Source organism: Microtus pennsylvanicus, chromosome 2 (assembly GCF_037038515.1).
Source record: "Microtus pennsylvanicus isolate mMicPen1 chromosome 2, mMicPen1.hap1, whole genome shotgun sequence".
NCBI classification, from domain to species: domain Eukaryota; kingdom Metazoa; phylum Chordata; class Mammalia; order Rodentia; family Cricetidae; genus Microtus; species Microtus pennsylvanicus.
The window spans coordinates 56516068-56526221 of record NC_134580.1 but is presented as its reverse complement, the minus strand read 5'-3'; the positions used below and the strand labels follow the sequence as shown (position 1 = coordinate 56526221).

The following is a 10154-nucleotide window of genomic DNA, read 5'->3' as shown; positions in this document are numbered from 1 at the left end:
TACCTTTTCAAATAGTGACACACCTTGATTTTGATTTTTCCTGCTCTTTTCTGCTGTTGTTTATATTAAACACTGATAGATGAAAAGTTTCAACTTATTCTTGCAAGTTTTTGTGCTTCCTCAGAAAGTTTTCTACACTCTACCCAAACCTTAGCAAAGAAATAGAAGGCTAAAAGGTCATTCTAGTTACAAGGCTACCCTCATTATGTTTTCTCAGCTTCTGAGAATTTCATCTGCAAAACATTATGGAAATGCGATTGGGTTCAATTATTCTTCTTTGGCTTGTGTAATAAATGCATTATTTCATTCCTCTCCATAACACTAATAAAAGGACTTGGATTTTCAGCTAATAATTTTTTTTTTCAGTTTTTAAAACTTTTTTTATTTTTTAATTTTTTTTTTTAGTTTTTATTTTATATTATCTACAAAGTAAAAGTTTTCCCTTAACTTAAAAGTTGAACCACTGTAGACAGTGATTGCCTCATCAAACTTGATTTATAAATAATAATCCGTCAGTTTGGCGGTAAGAATTTACTGAACTTCGGTCAAGTTTAGTAAAAGGGCGTTCCAAGTCTTGATTTTTTTTTTTTTTAAAGCGGTAATAGCAGCAAGAATCACTCTTGTTACTTCTTTTGCTAGCTGATGTGTTCATGACTCTCAAGGGCCATTAAAAAATAAATAACTTCCAGTTTCAGCAAGCAGAGCTGGGTACTTGCGGGACCCTGCAACAGCACATGGAATTATGGAACAGCCACAGTCCCTACATGCCTCTACTCGGTCCAGAACATCCTCCACTGCAAGTGAACTGTTAGCATTCCTATCGGATGTTAAATCAGTGTATCTTTTTAAAAAACAAAATAAATGAAGTTCTAGTTTTCTGTGCTTCCAGTTGGCAGAAGCAGTAGAAGGGAGGAAGGAATTTGGCCTTTCGGTTCCTCCAGGGCAGCCTTACAACTGCTGTTGGTGGTGGGCTTGTACTGAGGTACGTGGGCCATGTGCGGAGGGGTGGTATATGCCGGCTGAACATGAGAAGGATGGATGGTGAAGACTGTTTGTTGTGCTGCTGGGAAACTGCTCTGTGGAGACTGTGTATTAGAGGCAGGTGTCATGGAAGGTGGGGTTGGTGCCAGCCCAGCGTGGTAAATGGCTGACTGCTGCTGTGGACTGGCCAGATGAAGCGCTTGGGCGGCCTGGTGCTGATGGTGCTGAACAGGACTGGGTGCAGGATGACTTCCACCATGCTGGCTTTGTTGCTGTCCAGTGGGAGTGGCCGAAGGCTGAGGGTGGGGCGTGTGTGGATGCAGGGTGGCACTAGGATGCGCATACTGCTGAGCAAGGGAGCCCGTGGAAATGGCAAAGTAGAAAGAAGGGCTTGTCTCCTTGTTGTATGGTAATTTGAGACATGCATACATGGCATGCGTCTGCTCATGGGCCCCGAACTCATGATATACATCCATGGTGCCTCTTTGAGAACATTTCCAGATAAATTGATCTGGGGAAAGAAGATTCATTCTGAATGAGGATGGCACTACGTAAGTTCTGGAATAAATAAAAAGAAAGCAAAAAGAAATACAAGCTATGTAGTACACTGACATTCATCTCTGTATTTCCAGAATTGCAGAAAATGTGACCAAGGGCCTCATGCTCCCATGACTATGCCTTCTCAAACTGATGTTCTGTGATCTTAATAAAAATAAATCCTTTCTTCTTTTGTTTGATATTTTTACAGGAGAGAGCAAAATAAATAGAATCTGTAATTTATAGAATCATCTGTAACTTATTGAATAACTAATTTTCAAAAGGAAGAATGTTTGCAGAGTGGTATAATAGACGATTTTCAGCTTATGAGAGAAGCAGTTAAATTGTCAGTATGATCACTTTTGTCTTTGTACTTCAACTCTGCTGCTCTACTGCACTGAAACATGCAAAATTCTTAGATTGTGCAGCAGGTTGCTTCTGTTCAATGTTGAGATTAAATATACACCATCCACAAGTATAGGAATGTTAAGTAATAATTATGGATCATATAATATATGTAATATTGATATGTAAAATTAATTTATATTTATTGATATAATATTGGTGTTTCTTCACATCAGCTGCAATGAATAAAGAAATCTGGAAAGTGACAATAAAGAAGCCACAAAATGTTTTTTTTTTTATTTTTTAACTTTAAGTAAAAGTTAAGTAGAAAAAAATGGTTAAAAATTATTAGCTGAGTTGCCGAGGAAGATACTAAACCAGGCTGTGCATGTGCTGGTGGTGCCATCATTCTGGCATTACCCTGTGTGACAGGGCTGTACACATGAGGATGCTGAGACTGATAATGCGGCACATGCTGAACTAGAGGCTGACTGGGAAACTGCTGAGGGCTGTAGGCAACGTACTGAGTGGAGTAAGCGGGCGGGGTGGCTACAATGGGTGGGCCTGCTGCTGAGGCAGGATGCATCATGGTGCTTTGATGATGCTGGTCTTGTCGCTGTTGGGGCATATTTGGTACTGCTCTATATGTCTTGGCTTGGTTCACTGGCATGGGCATCATAGGTATTGGGTATAAAGGCTGCACGCCTGGGCTCACTGGGACCGGATACATCATATTTGGTGCAAAACAAACAGGCTGTGTATACACTGGAGCTGGCTGCTGATGACCCACCATTGATGGGCTCGGCTGTGCTTGTGGCCGAGGCGACGTTGGGGTAGTAGAAGGTTTTGGCTGAGAAAAAGAACGCGGGTTGAACTCCTTTGCATTGGGATTCAATGTTGATTTCCTAACTTGCTCAGTTGCATCTTTTTTCTCTTCTCGGTCATCCTTCTCTTGTTTGCAGGCTGGACTAGAAGTCTGCACCCCTTGGGATATGACCTCAGGCCCCCTCTTATGCTCTGTGTTACTAAGTACAGAAGGGGAGATGCTAGGGCTGTTGGTCTTGCTGCTGCCACTGGTACAGTTGCTGCTGCTGTTGTCAATGAAAGCATCCTTAGCACTTGCTTCAATTTTGTCTTTAATCAAATCTCGTGACTTTTCTCCCTCTCTATTTTTGCTTAGAAGTTGATCCATAGATTCAGATGTAGAACTTGGCTGTAACCTAAAATCATTCTTAAACTTCTTTAAATCATCAATCTGTTTTCTATGTTCAGAAACAACTGGTGACATACCTTTGTTTTCAACTTTTGAAAAGCTAGGTGATGTTTCATTTGCTTTAATAGTTTCCTTATTCCCTGCAGGAGAGTTCTGCCTCTGATCTTGAAGCCTGGACTCTTTAGCCTCAATAGATGGGGTCAGAGCTCTGTTGGATGCAGGGCTGGCAGGAGTAGGAGATGCAGCTGGAACAGGCATGGAAACTGCTTCAGTAGGGATGATACCAGCTTGGGGAGAAGCAAGCACAGGCCCACTGGGAGTGTTTCCAATACTGTTCTGCCTGGGAGACCTGGGTCTGTGAGTTTTTGGAGATAACCTTGGAACCCCACTGACAACTGAGGACCACGTTCCCCCTGCAGGACTGGTCCTTGCCACTGGAGGAGCAGCTGCTTCACTTGGGGGGTTGTGGGATACAAATTCTAGGCCGCTAGACATGGAGCCTCTCCCAGCAGAGACTCTGTGATTCCGAGGGTGCCGCTGTGCCTTTGGAGACATCCTTGGAGGGCCTTCTGAAGACATGCGTTTAGGCACAGTAGAGACAGGAGCTGGAGAACCATGAGCAGAGGGGTGAGACGGGGGTCTGGATGGCCTCGAGGGGGGCCTGGAGGGCGGCCTTGTAGGGGTGGCTGCCCGAGGTGGAAGAGAGTTGGGACCTGACTGGTAGCGAGAAGGTGGGCGAGAGGAAGGAGATGGGCAAGGCGATGGCCAGGGAACACCTCCATTAACTACTCTTTGGTCTGAATGTGGTCTCTTATTTTCCAAATTTTAGGTTTTCACACCTGGACTGATATATGAATACATATTGATTTCCCAAACAGTAAGTATTCTGAGACATCAGAGAGCTATTTGAAGGAAAATAACACCATAAGTTGATATAATAGCATGTACAAAGACAAACACTATATTTTGAGAGAGTTTTGTGTTCAAGGTCTCCAAAGATAAAACGAACTTAGTTATAAGCTGATGTGTTGCAATTTTGGTGTACCAAAAGATCCCAAGCTGGCATTCCTACTTTCTTTTCTCACATGTTGGTAAAACACAGAAAAACAGAAGTATAAAAAATAATGTATAGAATCTAAAGTTCTCACTGTAGCATTGAAACAAAAGGATAAAAATTGCTTCTGAATATGCTGAGATGAGTATTCATGATTATAAAGCTTCTCTGGTAAGCTTTAAAAATCTATGCAAGGATATACGTTATGAAGAATTTATACCAAGATGTTAAAAGTGATTTAAAAATCCCAGTAAAGGAAATGACCCTAATAATCCACAATAACACTGCATTAATTATTGATAAATCTAATCAGTAGTCTGAAATTGCTCACATTTAATATTAATCAGAATAGGGAGATGAATTCCTAGCATGCTGACATGCTCTCTGTGCCTCTGACAACCTTTATAATGTTATTATTTACAGGTTTCTGAGTTGTTGGCTGAGTCAAAACCAGAAAGATCAGATCTTTCAAAAAAATGTCTTCATTGAGATTGGGTTTAACTCGCAAAATAATTTCATCAGATCATAAAATCTTATACTTTTAATAGATTTTCTTCTAGAATTCTTCTTTTTTGATATCAAATTATGTGTAATTTTCTAATATTTTCTCTATAGTTATGTGCAGAAATAGTCATACATTCAGAAAAGTATAAAGGCATTTGAATATTTATTTTCTATGTTTATTTTATTTTATTTCTATGTTTGCATTTCTGAATTCACTTCTATAAGCTAGTTTGCAAAAGGGAAGAGAATACATAAATTTTGTGTATGCATCTGATATGAAAATCAAGGAGACAGAATTACATTCTGAAGAGTAGTATAAAATATTAACATAATTCAGCTTAAGATAAGTCACTTAAATCCGAGAGCATTTCCAAAATCTTCCTTTGTTAGTCTCCCCATTTAAAACTGCAGCCTACTATTAGCTGGAATTTTCTTAGTGTTAAACAACACAACATAAATGTATACATATACATATATGCACATATACATTCACAGGCATATATGCATATATACACATCCTATATTTATTCTTTTATTTTTATTTTTAACTATACAAATTTTATTCATAATAATGTTGTCTTTTAGAAATAATTTATTGCTATAGAATGTTCTAATGTATACTTATGCATATTATAAAATCCGTCATTTAATTTGATGGTGGAAATTAATTTCCAAATTCCTGAAATATCAAATACTTCTATTTTAGGTATTCTCATGCATGTCCATAAGATAAGACATTCCAATGTTTCTCCAGGACAAAAAAAATCTAGAAAAAAGTATATTTTGTAACACTGTCTCAGTGTCACTAATTCACTCTTAAAAGCCATGGTACTGAAGTGTGCTCCCATTATCAAACCATGGTGCTGAAGTGTGCTCCCTTTACAAAGCCATGATGCTAACATGTGCTTCCATTATAAATACATGTGTTAAAGTGTGCTCTCATTATAAAGCCACGTGCTAAAGTGTGCTCCCATTATAAAGACATGGTGCTCAATATGCTCCCATTTTTAATCTGTGGTGCTAAAGTGTGTTTCCATTATAAAGGGATGGTGATAAAGTGTGCTCCCATTATAAAGCCGTGTGCTAAAGTGTGCTCCCATTATAAAGCCATGGGTAAAGTGTGCTCCCATTATAAAGCCATGGGTAAAGTGTGCTCCCATTATAAAGCCATGGGTAAAGTGTGCTCCCATTATAAAGCCATGGGCTAAAGTGTGCTCCCATTAAAAAGCCATGGGTAAAGTGTGCTCCCATTATAAAGTGATGGTGATTAAGTGTGCTCCCATTATAAATACTTAAAATTTTCAGTTTCTTTGTTTTCTTTCAGCATGGCTTTTTCTAGTCTGACAAATTTAAACAAGAATGAAAGGGAAAGAAAATCATCAGAGTAATCAATTAGACACAAGTTTAGTTCCATTCATAAATGTCAGCTTCTTCCTTGCCTCTTGCCTCTCTTCTTTCACTGAGAGTTTTCTTTGGAAGTAGTACCAATGTAAAAAAAAATAGAATAGAATTTAAGAATCTACCCCATTGGCCTTCCTTTTGAATGGCAGAAAGTAAAGCAAAGCATGGCCTTTTCTTCTTTTTTCTTATTATGCTTATGGCCTCCTTATAATGTACTATAATCTATCATCGAAAGTATCTGGGTTCCTGTTAGACAGTTAAACTAACTAAAATAAAAAATAACAATCAATCAAATTTCATGGTGCCTGAGAATGAGTATAATTAAAAGTTTTTATGTGTCTAAATATAGTTTCAGTTGCTTTTATCTTATATTTAAGCACTTGGCACACACTGGAATTGCTACAAAGAGATCATGTTATGAAGCCTGTTGGTAAGATATCATGGGTGTCTAAATGGAGTTCTCCGATTCACACACATTCATAGTAAATAAAAGGATATAGTAAAGGTATCAGTCTTTTTGCTTCCCTTCTATAAATGTCTCTGCTGTCTTAGATGAACAAGCTGGAAGCTCAAGATACAGTTGGATTGTGTGATTAGGTTTGCTTTTTAATTGTTCAGTGAAAAATTTCAGAGAGCCATGCAAATTTGAAAAGAGGCATTACAAAAGAGAGTTTACTTGAATTGTATCTGTCACAGAGAGAACGGTTGAAACATGAATAATGCGTGGATGTCCATGGTGTCTTTGAGTTAATTGCCTAGTGTCTCCTCTTTAGAAATACGTGTAGCTTAGGTTTCTAAGCTAAAAGTTGTTAGATTTGGGGGTTATTTAATAAAATTATTTTCATTGTCTTTCCATATAGTCACCCTCCCTTGATAAGGGAGCACAGTTAGAGAGAGAGAGAGAGAGAGAGAGAGAGAGAGAGAGAGAGAGAGAGAGAGAGGCTAATTGATTTTCCTATGACACTTTCTTGATTACTAGATACATATTAGCATTCTGGAAAATTTATAACTAAATCTTCAATGCCTGAAATATGATTCTTTTTAATGTTCATCTTTTCCTACCCCCAAAAGAAACCTGCTAAACATTGCAGAGCATAAAACAGATAGCCACTTTATTACCAACTTCTTCAACAGTCTTTATGAAAATTCTGGGCAGATCAGAAACCTTGGGTGGAGAACTACAGGAGATTCTAAAGGAACAACGTTTTACTTTTCTGGGTTCACAATCCTAAGGAAGACCTAAGAAAGGAGAGCTAACTTCACTGAGCCAAGGGACATAAAAGGAAATAACTGTCTCCCCTTTCTGAGTAATTGGTCCCTTTGAGCCTAACTCTGCACAAACCAGATATAATTTCAAAAGAAGGTACAAAACTCAGTGGGATACTTCTGTAGGTGATGTGAAGGGAAGGGTAGGGTGATAGTGGGCTGTATTCCTTGGAGAATTGCCTGTCATTGACACGGGGGCTCTACTTAGTTCCAGGGACATTTTGAACTCTTTTAAAGTCTTTTATATAGACATTTTACTACTGACTCCAGTTTATATAGAACCCAATTGAACAACTACCTGGAGGATAAATTCCAAACCTCATGTCTCATTACCAATACTAACAAGCAAGTATAAGATGCTACTGTGCCTAAAATATAAGGTATAGAGTTACTCAGAAATGTAAATCTATCTACTGTCTAGTTGTTCATTATAGAAAAAGAATGAATTTTTAATTTGAACACTTTATTTGAAATTTACGTATTGCTCTCCCCCAATAATGAAAAGAAAGGAAATACTTGTTAAGTATTAATCTAATATAGAGTAACATGCTGACTAATATGAAGGATACAATCACAAATCAGTGATTCATGCTTATGATAACCCTCAATTTCAATGACATAGGTACAATGACTGGAATACTCTGGCATAAATGTGTAAGTGCCACAATATGGTAACTCTAAGAGTATAATATTGATTTAGTGTGGTGTTTCAGGTAGTAACATAGGCATTAGACTAAAGTCTAGAACCTTATTTTTTAGAAATAATCAGATTCTTCACTTTCTAAAATAGACTTTGTATATATCCCTAACTACATTATGCTTGTACATTTACCCACAGATATTTATTTATGTAGGCCTTACTGCTCTTTAAATAATCCCTTAGAACAGATGGAGAATATTACCAGAAACTACAGTTAGTCAAACTACAGAGTTGTTTCTCAGTCTCAGTAGATACATCTACAAAACAACACCCACATTTAAGGTTCAGGGAACGTTACAGAAGAAGGGCAGAAGGGTTGCAAGAACCAGCAGATAGAAGACTTTCTTGTAAGACTTCATGTCTACTACTACTACTATCAGAAGGAACACCCATAAAGTCTCAGCACCCTGATTGTTTAAGCATTAGCTGAAGAACAACTGAAATACTGAAGTGGATGGTCGAAGGACTAGATGTCTTAAGCCCACATAAGAAATTACAGGAATCAGAGGAATTCTGAAAGTGGGAGGATTCATCCTCCTCATGAAATATATTACCAATTGATTATCCAAATATCAAATAGTTAGCCCTTAAAACATACATACATGCATACATACTTACATACATACAAAATACATACATCTCTAATCAGTTTATTTAGTGTCTCTCTTATATACCTGTATTTAGGGCTCTAGTTAGGATTGGATAATCTCTTACAAGGCTCGTCCCTGGAGGAGACTGATTGCCCCTCCTTCAGTAGTTGTACTTTGCTTATAGCTCCCTATCTAAAGGTAGAGCCTTGTGAATTTTTTTTTCATCTCTGTCACCATGTTGATTGATTTAAAGATACTGTCTAGGAGAAGGTATCCTGGTTCTCTGGAACTTTCTATCTCCCTACCCAGTCCAGTTCTGCAATGTTCCCTAAGCCTTAAGTGTAGGGCTGCTTGCAAATACACCAGTTGGGTTTGAACACACCATTATCACTTTTCCTCCGTACTTTAACCAGTTTGGATCTCTGTAATATTCTCCCTCTGCTACAACAAGAAGCATCTTCAATGAAGAATGAGAACTATATTTATATATTGAAAAATACTTTTATTTAATAAGATGTTATTTAACTCCCAAATAACAGTGCCACTATTGTTTCATTGGGGATATCTTGCCAGAACAATCATGGTCCATGGACTTTAAAATAAGGTAGGATTATGGTCTAACTTTCTCCTTTAGGAGTTTGTATAATACCTTTGGAAACTAAGAGACCTCATCCCCTTAAAAGAGACTTTCATGTCACTTCAGCTTGATTACTCCATGTTCTGTATCAGAAGGGCCTTGTTTCTTTAGAAACAGGGTCTTATTTTCAAATTCTATAAGGTACCAAAGGCAATGAGAATACCTTATATTCTTGTTTTTCTTCATTACTATTACTTTGTCTTTTTGCCATGCACTGCTTTTCATCCAAATTTTTACAAATGCCTTTGGTCATTGTGTTTATCACAGCAACAGAACACAAACTACTTAAGTGTGAAATAAACAGTAACACACAACAAAGAAGGCAAAATTAGTGCCCATGTCTTTCATTATTATGTAAACTGCTCTATACATTATGTTTGGTCCTGGCTACATCTTCAATTTTATCTAATTTCAATATTCACTGTTACTTTTCTACTGTACCTTTTTTTCCTGATTCTCATGTAGTGACGTAGTCTTATTCCATTATTATGAATCCCATCTGTGCTAATTTTTTGAATTTGTAAATACGGAACTGTCTTTTCGTGTTATGTGTACCACAGATCAAACTTTCACTTTGTGGGCTCAGAAATGTGGTAGTAGTCATTTTTCCCTAGGTGGTTCCAATGAGACTCTTCCCCAGTGCTGGATTGCATTTATCCATCCGGATCCTGCTTTGATTCCTCCTAAGACTATTCCCCGTAGAAGCAAAGCTTCCTTTTATACACTGCATTACCTCGACTTCCAAGCCCTGCGGTTTGGGAAGCAGAGTGCAACTTCCTGAAAGTCTGCAGAGGAAAATGTATTTGAGACTCAATATCATAATTTTCTAGATGAGAAAACTGTGTCATGTTTTTGCATTTTATTACATATGCATTAAAAGTGCTATATCTGTGAATTTCCTTGTATGCCATATAACTCATATAGAG

General features: G+C 37.7%; 1 pseudogene; it reads right to left on the bottom strand.

Annotated features, from left to right (window-relative positions):
* Positions 1 to 353: 353 nt before the first annotated feature.
* Positions 354 to 9481, bottom strand: LOC142844218 (ataxin-2 pseudogene; annotated as a pseudogene).
* Between the last annotated feature and the right edge of the window lie 673 nt (positions 9482 to 10154).